The sequence below is a fragment of the Eublepharis macularius genome, chromosome 14 (genome assembly GCF_028583425.1).
Source record: "Eublepharis macularius isolate TG4126 chromosome 14, MPM_Emac_v1.0, whole genome shotgun sequence".
NCBI lineage: Eukaryota > Metazoa > Chordata > Lepidosauria > Squamata > Eublepharidae > Eublepharis > Eublepharis macularius.
The window spans coordinates 47,794,829-47,813,393 of record NC_072803.1 but is presented as its reverse complement, the minus strand read 5'-3'; the positions used below and the strand labels follow the sequence as shown (position 1 = coordinate 47,813,393).

At 45.3% G+C, this 18,565-nt stretch overlaps 1 protein-coding gene across 1 annotated transcript in view; it reads left to right on the top strand.

Moving 5' to 3' along the window:
• Positions 1-1,357: 1,357 nt before the first annotated feature.
• GSN (gelsolin) overlaps positions 1,358-18,565 on the top strand; it is a 61,277-nt gene continuing 44,069 nt past the window's right edge. The window contains exon 1 of the mRNA XM_054997448.1: positions 1,358-1,428. The gene's annotated coding sequence lies outside the window, so the exon portion shown is untranslated. The remainder of the gene's footprint in view (positions 1,429-18,565) is intronic.

Here is an 18,565-nt window from a genome sequence, read left to right as displayed (position 1 = left end):
TTTGTAGTATAAGCCTTCGATAACCACAGTTCTCCCTGCCAGATGCATCTGACAAAGAGAACTGCAGTCCCCAAAAGCCCACACCAGGTGTCACTGGGCTCCCCCAGACCACGCCTCTGTAAAGGAAATCTGTTACCTGTGATAATGTGATAGCCATTCATAGTTTCTATTCAGTCCCAGCTTGACAGAGTCAAATTTGCATATGAATTCCAGTTCAGCAGCCTCCCGTTGGATTTTGTTTTTGAAAGGTTTCTGTTGAACCATAGCGACCTTTAAGTCTTTGGTGGAATGTCCTGGTAGATTGAAGTGTTCTCCCACTGGTTTTTGGACGTTTCCATTTCTAATGTCAGATTGGTGTCCATTTACTCTTTTGCGTAGAGGTTGGCTGGTTTGTCCAATGTACAGAGCAGAAGGACATTGTTGGCACATGAGGGCATATATCAGATTGGAGGATGAGCAGCTGTAAGAGCCAGAGACAGTGTAGTTGATGCCATTGGGTCCTGTAATTGTATTCCCTGGGTAGATATAGGGGCAGAGCTGGCATCTGGGTCTGTTGCAGGGCCTGGTACCTGTGCTGGTGACTCTGCTGGCCGAGTCATGATTGTAAGTGAGAAGTCGTTATATGACTTCTTCTCTCCCCTATCTCCCCTCCTCTTCTGTATTTGACCAGTTTGGATCATGCATCTGAAGAAGAGAACTTGATTCTCGAAAGTTTATGCTACAATAAAATTGGTTAGTCTTAAAGGTGCTACTGGACTCTTTTTGAATGGGCACATTGCTATTTTCAAATTAAGGGCAACCACATCACCAAGCAGTATCCATCGCCATGGGCTCTGTTGTAGTCTATTGAGGATTTTATTCCTTGGGTTCAAATAAAACAAAATCCAATTCGTCCCACACTTCCCGGAGCCGCCTGGCAGGCCGCTTCTGGAAAGGCTCCAGCCGGCCTCGTCCAGGGGAGCCAGCCTTCTGTTCTCCCGCTTGATAGATCAAGAGCTATTTTGCCACGAGCGAAGACAAGCGCAACCTCCGTGCGCGTCCCTCATTGCCAGATGCCGAGGCAACCAGCCGTCGGGCCTCGCTGCTTCCCCTCTTGGGATCCGGCTGGCCAGGGAGGGAAACAGATGCCGGCTCCGGGGAAGGCGCGCCTGCCCGCGCCAGCCTCCCCAAGGCCAGCTCAGCCGAGGCAAAAGGGCAGGCGGGATCCGGGCTGCCCTCCCCTGGCCCAGGGCTCCACCCCCACCCGGTTCTGAGTGGCCTCGAGCTCTCCAACGCGCGGGGCGGGACCGGCGGAGGATGCCCTGCCCAGCCCAGCCCCCCGTCCCTGCCCGGCTCCCTCTCCGTCGGCTCAGCCTTGCCCGGCCCACTGCTGCTTTCGGTGGGTTGCATTCGGCTTGACTTTGCTTCGCTTTTCCACGGCAGCGCCAGGTAAGCTCCCAGGAGGTGGCTTCAGGGGGATCGTGCCCGGGGGAGGGCGCGCCAGAAGCCCCGCAGGCGGCGGTTCCCCAAAGGCGCGGCGCTGAGAATTGCTCGCTTCCAGCCGGGCTGCAAAGACGAGGCTGGCCCTGCCCTCGTTTTCGAGATGCTGCCGGGGAAAGGGGGAGTGCGTATGCGTGGAAGGGGGGCGCGAGGGAGCCCGGAGCGCAACTTCGGACGAGAGATCGGTTGCAACCAGGGCAGGAGGTGATGCGTGGAAGTAAAGGATTGGGAGCTCCGTGGCTTGGGAAACCGGTGTGGGCTGGGGGGAGGTAGAGTTGCCAACCCCAGGAGATGAGGGGTGGAGCCTAATGTCCAAGAGGCCACCCTCCAAAACAGCCATTTTCTCCAGGGGGAACTGATCTCCAGTCGTAATTCCGGGAGATCTCCAGGCCCCACCTGGAGGTTGGCAACCCTAGGAGGAGGGGTGAAACGCTGGAGTCGGCTGTGCTGTAAGGCGAGGGTGACAACTGAAGTGCGATTCCCCCCCCCTTCCCCCAATTGATTTTTTGGGAAAGCATCCCAGTCACGCGCCCTCCGGTCCACAAGCCGTTGGTTAGCGGCCCTGATTAGAGTCGAGAGTCCTTTGCAGAAGCGTGGCGGGAGCGACCCCTGCCCCGTAACTTTGCGGTCGCTCTCCTGCACCCCTCCCAACACTTGGTTTTTGCTGGGATGCTGGATCTAGGGATAGTTGCCGCCTCCTTCCCCGAGGCGCTGCCCGCGTTGGAAACCGGATCCACCAAAGCCCTTCTTCTCATAAAGGATGAGAGACATTTCTGGCCTCTGGGACCGTCAGCAGCTATTGACCATCAAAGCTAAAAATGGATCCTCCACGGTCAACAGTAGGATAGGCAAGATTTCTGGGGACATACAGTGGGGGAGGCCTGTTGCCATCGTGGACTGTGGGTGAGCTCCCCTGAGACTGCAGGAGACAGGATGCTGGGGTAGATAAGCCCCTCTGCTTTCATGAACTAACCTGCAAATGGGTCATAATCTATGGATGGTCCCACAGGGGTATCGTTGCATATTTCATTTGGGGTTCTTTTTAAAGCAAAGCCAGAGAGGCAGCAAGGGGGAAAAACAGAAATGAGTGGCCAGATTGTTCATAGTTGGGTAGAAGGTGTTGTCCTAGGTGTGGTTTCTTTTGCGCTGGCAAAACTTCCTCTTCTATACAACTGTTAATCATACCGGAGGGTTTGGCTCCTTCCATCTGAATTACTCCAAAGAGGAGGAAAACAGGCATATGCAGTAAAAACATTTATTTATATATATTCGATTTATATTCTGCCCTCCCCACACCAGCAGGCTCAGGGTGGATTACAACACATTAAAATACATAAAACAATTATTATAGGTTAAAAGTCATAAAAGGCCACAAAACTTCCAAAGTTGCACAGTTAAAATACATACATATATATGTGTGTGTGTGTACATAGCAGCACTGAGTCCAACTGACCAATCCTTAACTATCTACAGAGCATCTACAGAGCATCTTAGCAGTAAAAAAAATTACTAGATGGGGGTACTGCTGGTAGGGAGGGCATATTCTATAAGCAACTGGCCGGGGAGCGCCACCTACCACCACCCATATGCCTGGCGGAACAGCTCTGTCTTGCAGGCCCGGCGGAAAGATAACAAATCCTGCTGGGCCCTGGTCTCATTAGACAGAGCGTTCCATCAGGCTGGAGCCAAGACCAAAAAGGCCCTGGCCCTAGTCGATGCCAGGCGGGCCTCCCTGGGACCAGGAACCTTTAGGAGATGTTTCTCGCTGGAGCGAATTGAACTGTGTGCCATGTTGCAATTTAGAACTAAAAGATGTACCCTGAATCTGAAAATTGCAAAGTGCTAGACATATGGGGGATCAAATCACTAATAATCTAGTCCTATGCATGCTAGGGGGCGCCATAAGTCAACTACGACTTGAGGGCACTCTCCACCACCACCTTGCATGATTCCTGCAGATGTATTTACCTTATTTATTGTTTGCCTTTCTCACCGAGTCTCAAGGCAGATTACACAATGTCAGTCAATGCAATCAATAGATTTCTGTGATACTTAAGCCCCAGTAGGTGTGTCCTTCATCAACCATGTCTCAGTATAAAATAATGCTGCAATCCTAAGCAAAGTTAACCTTTCTAATTCCATTGAAGTCAATGGGCTTAGAAAGGTATAACTGTTCAAGATGGCACTATATACCAGCAGTATGTGGCATCATTTAGGATTGATGTCTAAGTCCCAAACTACATATTAAATGTAGATCTCCCTTTTTTATTATTTCAAGGGTGCCAAGAGGAGTGAATTTGATCAAGGCTGTAGTGTTGGGGTGAATTTTTAAAAAACAACTTTGCCCTAGATTGTGTCCCTGATCAAATCACCTGTCTGAAGCTGCTATGAGATGCAGATGGAGAAGAAGACAGGTCTGGATATTACCTCTTTTGAGAATGTATTGGTGTTGCTTTTTGAGAAATGGTGAGAGAAGGTGCCTAGAATAGAATTTTTCATTTCTGAAAACAACATGCTCCAAGCTCATCAAGATAAATCCTTGTTTCCATCTAAACTATTTGCCTTATGTTATTCCCTCCCCCTTCAGTTCCTTGAAGATCACAGAGAATTCTCTAGTTTTGAAGAGTTCTGGAGCATTCCTGAATGTAGAATGGTGGGGGGGGGCAGTGTGAAGTTTTCAGAAAAATTTTTTGTGGCCAAACCAATTGTTTTAATAGAAGGAAAAAGAAATGAAAACAGCTTTTAGGAATTTATTTGCACAACTTTTAGGAGTTCGTCGCTTAGAGTGCAATACTCGTTCATGCAAAGAGTTTCCTCTAAGGTAAACATGGGACACTGTGGTTGCTGTGGATTTTCCAGGCTGTATAGCCATGGTCTTGACATTGTAGTTCCTGACGTTTCGCCAGCAGCTGTGGCTGGCATCTTCAGAGGTGTAGCACCAAAAGACAGTGTCACAGACACTGTGACACTGAGAGATCTCTGTCTTTTGACGCTACACCTCTGAAGATGCCAGCCACAGCTGCTGGCGAAACGTCAGGAACTACAATGCCAAGACCATGGCAATACAGCCCGGAAAGTCCACAACAACCATCGTTCTCCGCCTTCGACAGTATATGGGACACTGTGTTTGCTAAATGGCAAAGTTATGTCTCTTTTTAAAAAAACAAAAACAAAATAGACTTCTGATGTTTTTTACTGACTGCCCCTCTGACTTTAAGAACAGCCTGACAGTAGGAATTTAACCAGAGGTATGAAGATAATCACCCTGATCCACTATACGTGCAAGTGGATCCTGCATTTGTTCTTCCCTGGACCAGCTGCTGGCGCTGCACGCATGGCATTCCTCTTAGAAATCCGGAATGTAACAGATCAGCGGTTCGTGAGTGGTTAGGATTTAGCCCCTTCCCCTTCTCTGTCTCATCCACACAATTATCGGTGCACCAACTTTTGGGCTAAGACCAGTGATCAGACAACACTTGTGTGATTTCTGGATGCCAGGCTAGCGTTGAATGAGTAAGAGCCCAAAAGCACCGTGACTATCCCTTCTGAAACAGGAAGGCTGCTCAGCCTCTCCTCCCCATAACTTCCCATGTAAAATTTTGCATAGTGTTTTTTTAAAGCCATCAACAGTTATTTTTTAGAAAGACCACATTCTGCTTGTTGTCACAACCAGGCCTAAGATAGCTTCAGGAGTCATTCCTTCAGCTGTATATACAAAAGTGCCTTGGGGATATATGCAATTCCGGAGAAAAGATGCCAAAACATGCTCCTGTTTGCAGAATTCAGCTTCCCGGGGAACCTAAGCTTTCATTTGAAAAGAAAAGAGCAAGTTGCTAGCCCTTTCTGTTTGCAAAGATATTGATGCCTGATGAAAATCTCAGGAGACAGAAGGAGTTGCTGAACCTGATTTCTTGTGGACAGAGTGTGGGGCTTCGGCACTCTGTACGCAGGAATATACGAGACTTCCTTATACTAAGATTATTGCCTGCTGTGTCTGGCATGGCAGCAGCTCTCCAGAGCTTCGAGCAATGCAAGATCTTTCCCAACACCTGAGATCTTGTAGCTGGGAGATGCTGGCTTTTGAACCTGAGATCTTCAGCATAGAAAGGTTGTGCTCTGTATGAGACATACTTTGTATAGTTTTCCTTCTAAATCACATGGAATACCACAGTGACTGCGGTGGGGGTATTTTCATAAAGAGATCGCTTACTGCAACTTCCCTTTATCAGAATATCTGAAACTACCCAGCCCGGTAACTGCCCAACCTATCTTTGAAAACCTGCAAGGCTTGTTTCTCAAAATAGCAGGAAGCTTCTTACTGCTGCAGCTGTGCCTGTTATCCAGTCAAGTCCCCAAGGACAGGAAAAAGGGTGAAAGTATGAATCATCCTTCCTTGTAATACACTTTCAAACTCTCATCTAGGTATCTTATAGAAGGTTGCCAGGGATTCCTCAATCATTAATGGTGAGTTTCCCTGAACAATAGTTGGGCCACCCATAGTTGTCTTCCCCTTCAATGTGGAGTTGCAGGGGGAATACTGGGTAAAATATCTTGAGTCGCGCAGCCCAAAGCCTATGAAACCTGGCCAGCGGCCTGCATGAATTGAACAGGTCATGTTGCCAGATGGAGCCATTTCCCAGTATTCTCTGCAGCACACAGGGATTCCCTGTCCCGAACGGTTTCCCAAGGATCAGAAAGATGGAAAACTCTACCTTAATGTCGGGAACACCGTCAAGTATAAACTGTATCCAAGGCCTGATTGGTGTGTATGATCCATGGCACGTCTCAGGAATAGTTTCTAAAGCTGCCACTTGATCAAACTAGGAGTAAAGTGGGGAAAAAACCCTTAAGAAGTAACTAAATGCTGCAGTCCAGTGCACACTTGCTCAGAAGTAAGCCCCAGTAATTCAGCACAACGTTTGAATACTCAGGTGTAGGACTGGGCTGTAAGAAACAATGAAGGGTAGAAAGAAAGAGTGGCCGGAAGGAAGGGGTTATTTGGTCTGTGGATGCATCCACACAAGCCTTTTAACCATGGTTTATTACGCTGCAGATTCCTGAAAGGTTGTGGAGTTCTCTCATCCCCAGTGATAATCGTGATAGTAAATCTGATTGAGGTGCCATTGGACTATCTAGCAGTGCTCCTTAAAAAAAAGCAGAATTAAAGGGGCTTTTTAGGTATCTTTGGAGTCCCAAGTGATTCTTCTGTCTTCATTCAAAGAAAGGGATTGACACAGCTACAGCCAGTGGCATGTAATGGTTAGAGGGTTGACCTAGTATCTGGGAGACCAGTTCGAATCCCCACTCTGCCATGGAAACTCACTGGGTGACCTTGGTCCAGTTACACTCTCTCACCTAACTACCACACAGGGTTGTTGTGGTGATAAAATGGAGGAGCAGAGAATGATGTAAGCCTCTTTGGGTCCCCATTGGAGAGAAAGGTAGGGTATAAGTAAAGTAAATAAACAAAATCTTTGTCAAGGACAGCACTCTCTGAACTTCCTTATCCACTGTAGGAATTTTTTTATGGGGTGTGTGGGTGTTAATTTGGTGAGTGTTTGCTAGATTTTTATCCAAGCAGTTCTGAATGAAACTCCCATAGGTTGTAATCAAACAAAAGGTAAAGCAATCATCCATAGAAAACTTTTTAAAATCCCACTGTTAAACCATCTAGATAACCTAGAGACCAATTTAAATGTTTGACTCAAAAAAGTTTTAAAAGGAATACCTGAAGGATTAGGTGTGTAGAATGTTGCTAAACGTGTTTTTTAAAGGCCCCCAGTTTAGGGTGTACAGATATGAAGAGAAACTCTAGTGTGAGAAGCAAAAAAAGAGGAACTGTTTACACTGGAACTAATAGCAGTGTGCGGATGCAACGGAGGCAAAACCGTTACCAAGGAGACAGGATCAGAGGCAATAATTCCAGAGAAGGAAAACGCAGCCACACCCTCTCAAATGCTAGGCCTGGTAGTTAGGTTCCATTCTTCCAAGATCTGAGATGAAGAAGGGGAGAGCTTGGTCAGGGGAGGAAAAGTTTCCTTGGCTGAGCAAAAAACATCCATACAGGAATTCCCTTAAGAACATTTTGTGGTTTGCAAGATTCAAGGCTGGGCATACTGTCTGGTTTGCTGTTCCATTCTTGTCATGTTTTATGCTGGTTAGTTGGTGTCCCCAAAAGTTTAAATTCTTAAGTTAACCTGATGAAGTCTTTCCAGAGTTGATTTTTGAACTCAGAAGCAGTGATTCCCAAATGGTGTTCTAGGGTGCGTTCACGTGTGAACAGATCCAAACACGTGCTTTGGAAAAATTAAGCAATTGGCTCATATTTTTCAGTATGGGACGGGTCCACATACATCATTGTTTCTCAGCTCCACTCTGCAGCGACACCATCCTTAGGATGGGAGAAAGGTGTATTGAGATTCCATGACTCAATCTAAGCTACAGCTGCTTGCAGAGGCATTGCACAGAGGAGGCTACAGCTCATTGACCCCTGGCTGAACCTCTGGCATCTTTAAATCTAAAGGGCCCTGGTAACAGGCCCTGGGGAAAGATCCCTCCTTACCGAAAATACTGGAGAACTACCACCCAGCAGAGCAGAAATCACTTGGTTAGAGCCAAACTACAAGTGACGCCTTACACAGGTTGGACACTTGTCAGCTTCCCTCAAGTTTTGATGGGAAGTGTAGGCGTCCTGGTTTTACAGCTTGGCTCTCCATTACAGCTGCAAGACCAGGATGCCTACATTTCCCATCAAAACTTGAGGGAAGCTGACAAGTGCCCAACCTGTGTCAGGCATCACTTGTAGCTTGGCTCTCAGCCTCAGCTTGATCCAGCGTATATCCATAGAAACCGCACTGTGTCCCAGAAAGAACAAAGCAAAGTGGAGGATAGAAGGACAGTGGGAGATAAGGCTCCTCATCCAAGGAAGACACCCCCCCCACCTACCCATTTCTCTGGGAACTGGTTGCAACAATATATCCATATCATTTTTTTTAGAATGTTAAGTAAAGCATGCCTCAAAATTATAATCCAGAAAAGAATTGTGCCACAGCTTTCAAGCATTTGGGAATCACCATTCCTGGGGAACAAAAGAGCTGCTACTCTGGGTCAGAACTGCAGTGCAATTTGCTTGTATAAAGGACCCCCGCCCCCGCAATTGCCTCCTTGCTTCTTTCTTGGCAATCAAGACACTGACATGGGTGGAACTGTTGATGGAGAGATGACAAATCCTCATTTCCCCTTGATCTTATGACCAACTCGGGTCATCTGCCAGCAGCTGGTAAAAATAGCACTGAACCACTTAACGCTAAGAGCAAGAAGACTGGATTTAACAGTTAGGTTAAGGCTATTTTTTTCCAAATACAGTGTTATACAAGTATTCATATTTACAGATTGTATGTTGGTAAAGCATGATTCTCACAGCACTCTGCAAAAATTGCAAGGTGAACCATTTCAAACTGTAGCAACTGAAACCTTATTTAAAATTTTCCTAGGGACAGTGTTATTTTAAAAAAATTATGGGGATGACATGTGTCAAAGAAGCCAAGGTAGTAAGTAAGACCCGCTTTGAATAAATTGCTTGGAATGTTAACTCGCTTTCTTTTTGGATGTTTTGAATAAATCCAACCTTGCTAACACAGGACTTTTCATCCAATCCCCTTCTGCCCCTCCCTTTTCTATGCAGTTCCTTGTTTCTGCCACTTGATAATATAAATTGAAACTCATTTCCTCCACCTGATAATCTGAATTCTTCTCGTTTCCAAAACTTGCCTATGTGCATGTTTCATGACATCTTCCTTGGGCATGGCTTGGAGGAGGGTTGGGAATTCCTGTTCTAGGAAAGGGTGGTGGGAGAGGTCTCCTGGCAATGTTTTTTCCCTTCTCGATTTCTTAAACGCTAAATGAAATATTTGATCACATTTTTAGCACATAAGAGCAAATCCACTGATAAAATACCACCTTCATATAGTGGCCTATGGGGAAGATTTGCCCCACCATACTTAGTGTTAGCCCTGCCACTGTTTTCACCCCACCTTGACTCTAAGGAGCTGTGGGCAACATGCATAAAGGAGGGGATATTGCTGCCCCTTCTGTCCTCACAACAGCCTTGTGGTAAGTTAGGCTGAATGATCATAACTGGTCCAAATGCACCTGATGAAGCAGTGTGGATTTCAACCCACTCTCCTAGTCCCAGTCTAACACTAACCACTGCACCACACTGGCGAATTAAGCTGAGGCAGTTACTCCAGGTGGATTGATTTTGTAGACTGCTAAAGCAGGCTTTGAAGATTATGCCACAGAAGTTACTAGTCCACACTAGGGGTATGCACCTGAAAAATATTTGGGTTTCCCGCTTCGGGTTTACCCGAAGCAGGAAAACACTTCAGAGTGATACAAATCACTTTGGAAAGCTTTGATTCGTTATTTCTGAATTGGGCCAGCAATGCTGGGCCCGAGTTGGGAATCCCGAATCTTTCCGTTTTGGACCCGATTTGGGTTTTTTTTTCCAAATTGGAATCCCGGGTCGTACACCCCTAGTCCACACACATACCTTGTTCATGTGCATTAAGTTGGTCTTTTGTGGCACTGCAGAGATCTGGATCAAGCAAAGGAACCTGCCTTCTTTCATGGGCTTAATTGTCTGGAATCAAATTTTACTCAATAAGGGCAGCCATGCGAGCTTGAGATAATGTTAGCAGATTGTTATTTGCCATTGCAGATTTACTGTGAAGAGGAACACTTGCATTTTCTCATTCAGGTTCCAAAATACCAGGCCGGTCTTGTCCATGAAGCCACAGAGATGACCCAACTATCCTGGGATGAGCTTCCTTGTACCATCCTACCACAGAATAAGGGGAACTTGTTTACCACACATCGGGTGTAAAATGGTTATCTATCATTCACCATCTAAAGTTTTTTTCAGCGGGAACACGATGGAACGGAGTTCCGGCACCTCTTAAGAATGGTCACATGGCCAGTGGCTCCGCCCCCTGATCTCCAGACAGAGGGGAGTTTAGCAGAGGGCAATCTCAACTCCCCTCTGTCTTGAGATCAGGGGGCGGGGCCACCGGCCATGTGACCATTTTCGCCAAGGGCAATTTAAACTTTAAAAAACTCCCCCCTTGTTCCAGCTGACCCAAAGTGATGTCATTGTGCGGTCTTGAGTTCCACCACCTCTTTTCCCAGAAAAAAAGCCCTGTGCACATTCAAAGGTAGAACACGTTACAATGTTGTTACCAAAGCATATGTAACTGTGGTTCAATTCTAGCATCATTTGTTAATGAATGCCATGAGTCATGCTGACTCGCCTGAAGAAGTACTCGCTCCAGAATGTCCTGAGTCTCTTGCCAATCAGTTTCAGCGGGTAACCGTTCTGTTCTGAAACAAAGTGGGAATTGTTCGCCTTCCTTTAAATCGCCCTTCCGACCCCTTTTTCCCTTCACCAAAATGCCTCAGACCCTTTATTGTGGTTTTAAATTGTATTTATGTTTGATGTAACCCGCCCTGAGCCTGTTTGCGGGGAGGGTGGGCTCGAAATGGAATAAATAGAAATAGAAATAACCTATTCATAAGGAAGCTCCTGTAAGCCTCTTGTCATTGCCCAACCCTGTCCTATACAGGTTACTCACAAGCATCTTAGTGACTTCATGGAAACGACCTCAAGTGTGCATAGGATCGCAGTCAGGGGAGTCCCTTTTCCAGGCAGGTGGATTGTAGCAACAAAAGCACAGTTAAATAGGTCACAATGTTATTTGTTTAAGAATGTATATCACTGTAACAAGCCTCTTATCAAACCAAGGGGACTATACAGCCTTTTGTGACTTTGAAGAGCCAAATAAAAGCCATCCCCTTTCCCTCATTTCTTATATATAGTTGTGATTGCGGATGTAAAGGCTTTGGGGTTTGCTGCCGTGAGGTAAATTTTGTGGTACACAAGTAGAACACTGAGATAAAAGTCCAATGGAGATAACAAAGATGGTTTATTTATATAATTTTTTAAAAAACACTTTAGCAGCACAGGACAGGCACTTCCACTGCACAGCTTCAAGGTTTGATGATAAATTCACTTCAGTATATAAAACCACAGATTTGAAGCTCTGAATTGTGATTGAGCAATTGCTACACAGCCTGCTATCCCTCAGGACCTTTTCTGAAAGGTTTGTAAGTTACTAACAGACTTTTACTGCCTAACCATCAAGTGTAGGGTTGCCAACCTCCAGGTGGCGCTTGGAGATCTCCCAGAATTACAGCTGACCTCCAGCTGACAGACATCAGTCGCCCTGGAAAAAACAGCTGCTTTGGAGAGTGGACTATGGCATTATATCCCACTGAAGTCCCTCCCTTGCCTCTACCCCCAGATCTCCAGGAATTTCCCATCCTGGAGTTGGCAACACTGTCAGGGTACATCCTGTCTGTCTCACAGGTTTCCAACCTTTCCAGCCTGCCTTTTCTCGAGAGTCAGACAAAAACTATAGTAGGTCTGGTCATCACCCTGAGACAGGCCTCAAACCTGGGCAGCCTGTTCTCTTCCAGAAGAGTTAACCCTCTCTACACTTTCAGGCAGAGCTGCACACAAAAGTGTGTGCTCCCTTCCTAGGGCAGACCTGAGACTGGCAGCTGCTGCACTTCCCCTCACGTTCAATCAGCTCTCTAAAATGGGTTGGATTAGAGAAACTAACCACTGATTGGCTATTACACCTTTTGGGGCCGAACAGCCATGACAATTGCTTTTCCAGATATTCAAGTTCACAGAAATCCCACTCAGTGCTCCATAAACATGTACTATGTTTTTGATAAAACAAGTACCAGATGGGCAGAAAAAACTGGTACGGCTTATGTCTTGAGCCACTCCTGGCCCTCCCCATAGATACAGATATATATATGTAGATAAAGATTTTGCTTTGTGAATGTCTTAGCTGTTGAACATACTGTATTTTCACATGCAATGTGTAATCCGCCTTAGATCTCAGAAAGGAGGAATAATAATAATAATAATAAATATAATAGCTGTTAAACATATTGTATTTTCACATGCAATGTGTAATCCGCCTTAGATCTCAGAAAGGAGGAGGAATAATAATAATAATAATAATAATAATAATAATAATAATCTATTCATCCTATACTAGTAAGCAGACAGGTTTTAAAAGATAGAATAATAAATCGGAACACAAGTAAAGAATGCTCAATGCCCCCCTTAAGTCATTTAAAATCTATCGGGGATCTTAAATCATCCCTTAAAACCCCAAATCACATTAAAAGACAGTCCCATCCAGCCACACCAGAACCCAGGCTTCAAAGTTGTACCAACCAAACAAAATTCACTCTATAAACCCTATTTCAATCTGACCATGATCAAAAAAGAGAGGAAAGTTTTAAAACCTACTCAAGAAATAAAAGTAGCCACCTAGGAATTATAGACCCCGCCCCCAGCAAGCCTCTGTTTAGCCAGGTTTAAAGGTAAAAATAGAAATAAAAGCAGTTTACAAAAGAGAACTAAATAGGCAGAGTTAGCCCCCAAGTTCTGATGGACACCCTGGGCAGAAGGAAACACTTGATCCAGCCTGAGCTTGTTGAAATGGGCAGTTTGGCCTGGAGGCAAAGAGCAGACTGGTTTCGTTTATGTGCCCTAGAAGTCTTCTTTCAAGCCAATGGAGCTTGCCTTAGGACAGGAGCATGATTAAATTCCCCCTCCATTCGCCAGCACTGCAGCCTCAATCCATACCACCCCCCCAATGTGTACACACACACACACACACACACACACACACACACACACACTGTTGAATGTCTAAATGACAGTGTGGTGTAGTGGTTAGGGTGTTTGAGCTAGGCTCTAGGAGAGGCCAGTTCAGATCCCCATGGTGGCATGCAAGCTTGCCGGGTGCCTTTGGGCCAGTCACTTTCTCTGTCAGCCGAACCCACTTAACAAGAGTTGTTGGTGAGGATAAAATGGAGGAAGGGGAACTGTTTTGTAAGCTGGTTTGAGTCTCCATGGTGGAGGGGGGAGTGGGATAAAAATAACTAAATCCCCAGTGCTGCCTTTAGTTTGAGCTCCAAAGTTTTTGGCTGTTTCACGCAAGACCTGTGTCTCTCATGGAAACCGCTCTATTGTGGGAAAATACATGAATCCTCTGGCTAGTTTGTCACATGTAATGGACATGCATGTGACTCTTTGGAGCGCACGGCAGTGGCTTTCCGTCTATTCCCTAGGGAACAGTAGGGTTTCTCAGAAGCAGATTGGGAATGTCTTGATAAGATCACTAATGACAGAGAGGCTTTGATGCAGTGGCGGTTGGCAGCCGGCCCTGATCTTTCTCTGCACTGTTCAGCTACGGGGGTGTTGTGGAAGGAGCACATGGAGTGTCACTGAGTCTTGGCATGCTTCGCTGATCCGCTGCACAATCTGTGCGTCCTAGAACTGTTCTCAGACTCTCTTGCAGCACACTTTCGGTGTGGCAAACAAGGCAATGGGAAAAGGGAAACCGCTGACGTAAATGCAGGGAAGTTGCAACAGAGGTTCATTCCAGCAGGGTCTCTGTGTGGCGGGAGAGCTCTTGCCAAGTTTGCCACACTTGACAAATTGCAGCTGCACTTCATGAAACTACCTGCACAGCAGTACGAACAGCAAGTAGATGACAGGAATTTCTTTCTTTCTTGTGACCATCTATGGGCTTCACCCTGCAGTTTCCAAAAATACTAGGGAGCTTTTTCCTGAAGTTCAGCCGGATGAGTTAACTGGAAACTTGTGGCTCCAAGCCAGGAAGGCGTGGTTCTAGCAATGCCTTTTTAATCAACCTGCGTGCGTTCAGTAGCCTTAAAAGTAAACTTTTTCAGGAGAGCTATAAACTGATGCTGGGAACTAGGGCTTTTCTTTCAGTATAATATTAAGCAATCTGTTTGGAGGGAGGGCGAAAAGGAATACATAAAGGAGGCAGCATAGCCTAGAGAGCAGACAGATAGATGGGACACCTAAATATAAGAAGTAAAAATGACTGGATATGGTTTCCTCACACTATGAATATTAAATTAGCTTCGCAAGTTTAGGAAGAATGATTTTCAGCTAATTGCTACTGCTGGAAATGGTCACGTGCTTCTTGCAAATATTTGAGTTTTGTTGACAGATGTCAGAGGCTTTAAGTCTCTCTACACGAGACCTCTTACACGAGGACACTCAAGTGAAAGGAGACGCAATGTTAGCCAGGAAGCATAGTTTAAAAAGACAGAGGCAAAGGCTCTGTCAATTTCCCCTCTCTACAGAGGGCAAAGTTGCTCCTCAGAGAATTTGTTAATTTCCTCTTTGCCTCTGGAAGGGGAGGTGAAATTGACAGAGCCTTTGGGGAGGCAAAGAGGAAATTAACCCTCTGAGCTGTCATCTTTGCAGGCTCTGCGGAGATAGCGACTTTCTATTGCAGTTCTGCAAGTTTCATGTATTTCCTCATGAACCAGAGATTTGCAAGGGAAAAGAACATTTCCTTTGCAAAAGCTGACTTCTTAGAGCTAAACTACAAGAGATAAATTACACGAGGATGCTCACGTGAAAGGAGTCGCAATGTTAGCTGGGAAGCCGAGTTTAAAAAGACAGATCGGAAGACTCTGTCAATTTCCCCTCTCTAAAGAGCCAGCAAAGATTGCTCCTCAGAGGGTTTATTTCCTCTTCATCTCCTAGAAGGGAAGGTGAAACTGAGAGAGCCCAGAACAATGACTCATGCAGAGATAGAATGGACAGCTTCATCTTAGAACAGATCTGTGGAATATTTGCTTCAGGAATGGTTGGGCAATCCAATTGCACAGAAACAGGATGCAAAGACAGAGCAGTAGATCATTCAGAGATGCAACAGGCTGCCTCTTTGTGGCTGGATTATTGAAGTACATGGCTTGGCAATTACTGCTTTAAACTAAGCTCTCTTTTTTAAAAAATAAAATGTTTCCAAAACTACAAAAATATTTCCATGATGGACCAAGGCCCACATTTCCATCTGATTCTAACCACAAGAGACTGCCTAATCCAGAGACATTTGGGCTTCGGAAATATCAGCTCTGTGCAATGCCCTGGGGCGAGGGGGAGGGGGGGAGAAAAAAGCACTTGACCATATTAGGAACTTATGAATGAGAGTTGTATTTTAAACAGCTGAATTTAGTAAACATTTCCACTGAACTTAAAAAAAAAATCTAGCTGCATTTCAACCTAAAATTGCTGGAGGAACAGAATTGAAAACAAGCAGCCAGATGTTCCTGATTTGAAAAGATGACTCCTCTGTTGCAGAAAATCAGGTCCCCTGGAGAACAATGGATATTTATCCTTAGACAACACTGCACCTCTGTTCCATGAATTCACCAGTTTCTTTCTCTTTGTCTGTCTGTCTCTCTATTTTTGGAATCTTGATCTGGCAACTCCCACTTTGGAATGCAAGCTGCAGAGACAATAGAGCCCCATGCTTTGTACTTCTAAGCCCTCCTGGACAGTATAGTCTTTGTGTATTCTCATTTTCACAACTGAAATATTGTGTTCTTAAGTAAATGCCATAGGATGATATCAAAGATATGCTGGAAGGCTGCATGCAAGAGTTATTCAGTCTTGTGAGTTTGTCACATGCCTGAGGGTTTGTGTGGATCTAGAGAACCTTCTCCGTTTTAAAGCACAAGTTTCTAGCCCTTGTTGTCAAGGAGAAAAGTCTGGGAATATCTAAGAATGCGGCAGTGCTTTATCTAGTGCTTGAAAGATTTTCCCGTATATTATTTTACCCTAATTCTTTTAACAGCCTTCTAGGATAAGTCACAATCAATGTAAACAGGGGCCTGGGGCTGAATGGTGTAGCTTAAGACCACATAGTAAGTTTGTGGCTAATACAGAATCTGAACTGGGGATCTCCCAGTTTATTTAGCCACTATGCCCCACCAGTTGCCCATTTAAGAATTGCATTGCTGTGTCAGACCATCCAATACAAGGATCAGTTTTAGTAGCTTCCAGCAAGATGCCTCTGCAAAGAAGAGGGTGAAAGCAATCAGTCTCCTGGTTGATTGTCCCCAAGCATTTGGGATCCAGAGACAGGCTGACTGCTGCTGTACATGGAGGTTCCATTTAGTTATTGTGACTAACAATTTTGAATGAAGATTTGGAAAGCAGACTGTCTTCATCTTGGCAGAACCATGTATTAATGGAATACCAGCAGGCTTAAGCATCACACTGCCTCCAATTCTTCTTTTTCTTCTTATTCTTCTCATCATCGTGATCGTTGTTGTTGTTGTTGTTGTTAGGGTCAAAGCAAAAGGTACAGGGTAGTATAGTGCTGAGGATGAAATGAAGGAAGAACCTTGTGCACCACATTGAGCTACACCAGATGAAAATACAATAGATCCCCTGACCGGTGTCATAAGTTGCTTTTGACACATGGTTGTTTTGGCTGTGAGCCTCTATGTGTGGGTTATTTCAGCAGTGCGATCCCATTGTTGCAGCAAGGGGAAACATTTGCTGACCGCACATTTTTGTGCGAGTGTCAGTGAAAGGAAAGAGTATTGCTAATCACCCTTTAAATCAACAGCAATTGAGCTGGGTTGGGAGTGGGGGTGGGGAAGGAGCAAGGAACCGGATTTCAAATGCTGAAGACTATTTTCTTGCTGCTATAAAGTAGCTCAGAGGGACTAACTACTTGTTATACAGTTCTCAGGTCCTTCCAGTGTCAACCAGGGTCCTCTCAAGCAGATGTATGCTGGGAGTTCCCTGTTGAAACTTAGATTCCTAGGCATATAAGGGGGGTGCAATTTGGACTGAGAGTACAGCACACAGGGAGAGGAGGCTTCATCCTTCTGCTTGCATCATTTTCCTAACTTGAAATGTTGGGGAAATGTAGCTATATTGATGACTGACATGCAAGTTTTCTTCAATGGAGCAAATAGTTCCCTGATTCCGAATTGGGCCCCCATATGCCTGAGAATCTGTAATGTCTATAACATACTATAGCTTTTACTGATTTTTTTTAAAAAGACTGGTGCAGTGGGGGGGAAATACAAGGGAAGTGGCAGCCGATGGAGGAGAATATGCAAGAGACTTCTGTGTGGACACTCCATTGCCATTGTGAATGTCTTTGCATTCATAGAGATAAAAATACATAACAGAAAATCATTGCTGTACGGATGAAGCCAATGTTAAAAAACACGATGATGATGATGAAACTCATACAAAAGCAGAAGGATGAAAACTGCAAAAAAAACCAACAACCGCTCGATTCGATGCAATCTATGCAAGAGCAGAAGATGCTTGTGGCAACAGATCTTCCCTACCTTCTCCTTTCCACAGCTGCCCTCTGTCACCACCTCCCAAAAGCTGCTCCAGGGGAAGGGGAAGGCATGGCCAATCTGCTATCATACCCAGGATCCAACCCATTATTACGTTTTCCTTATCTGTGAAACTGTGGCCAAATGTTTTGTTACAGGTTCATTAAAATTGATACAGAGCTGATACCCCAGATTACCTTGGGATGAAATTTGGCTCACAGTGGTCCAGTTTGTTATCCCAACCTAGGCAATAGGATGTGAACTTTGTGCTGAATTGAAGGGTGTGCTGCCTAGATTTGTTCAGAGGGATGGACTGCTACATAGTCGGCTGACTCACCAAGCTCACAGCTGTGACAGTGGGTGGGGTATCTCTAAGACAACCTTTTGTGTTGCTGTAGAATGTTTACCTAGGTTGTGATCCATAAACCAATGAAACCACGGTGCACAAACCTAAATAACTTCCATCATTGATGGGCACACAGACATCAGCACTAGACTCTGCAGTGATGGACGTACACCATGCCTCATATTCTTTCAAGTTCTGAGTTCAGATCTTTCCTCAACCATGAAGCACAATGGGTGACTTCAGGCCAGTTGCTCTTTCAGCCTAACCTACCTCACAAAGGGGCGATTCTTTCCCCGATCCTCTTTAACATCTATATGTGCCCCCTCACCCAGGTTGCAGCTTTGGGCTGGGTTGTAACCAGTATGCAGATGACACCCAGCTCTATCTGCTGATAGACGGCCAGTCTGATCTCGCTCCAGATTCCTTGGCCAAGGGTCTTGCGGCTGTGACGGTATGGTTACATCA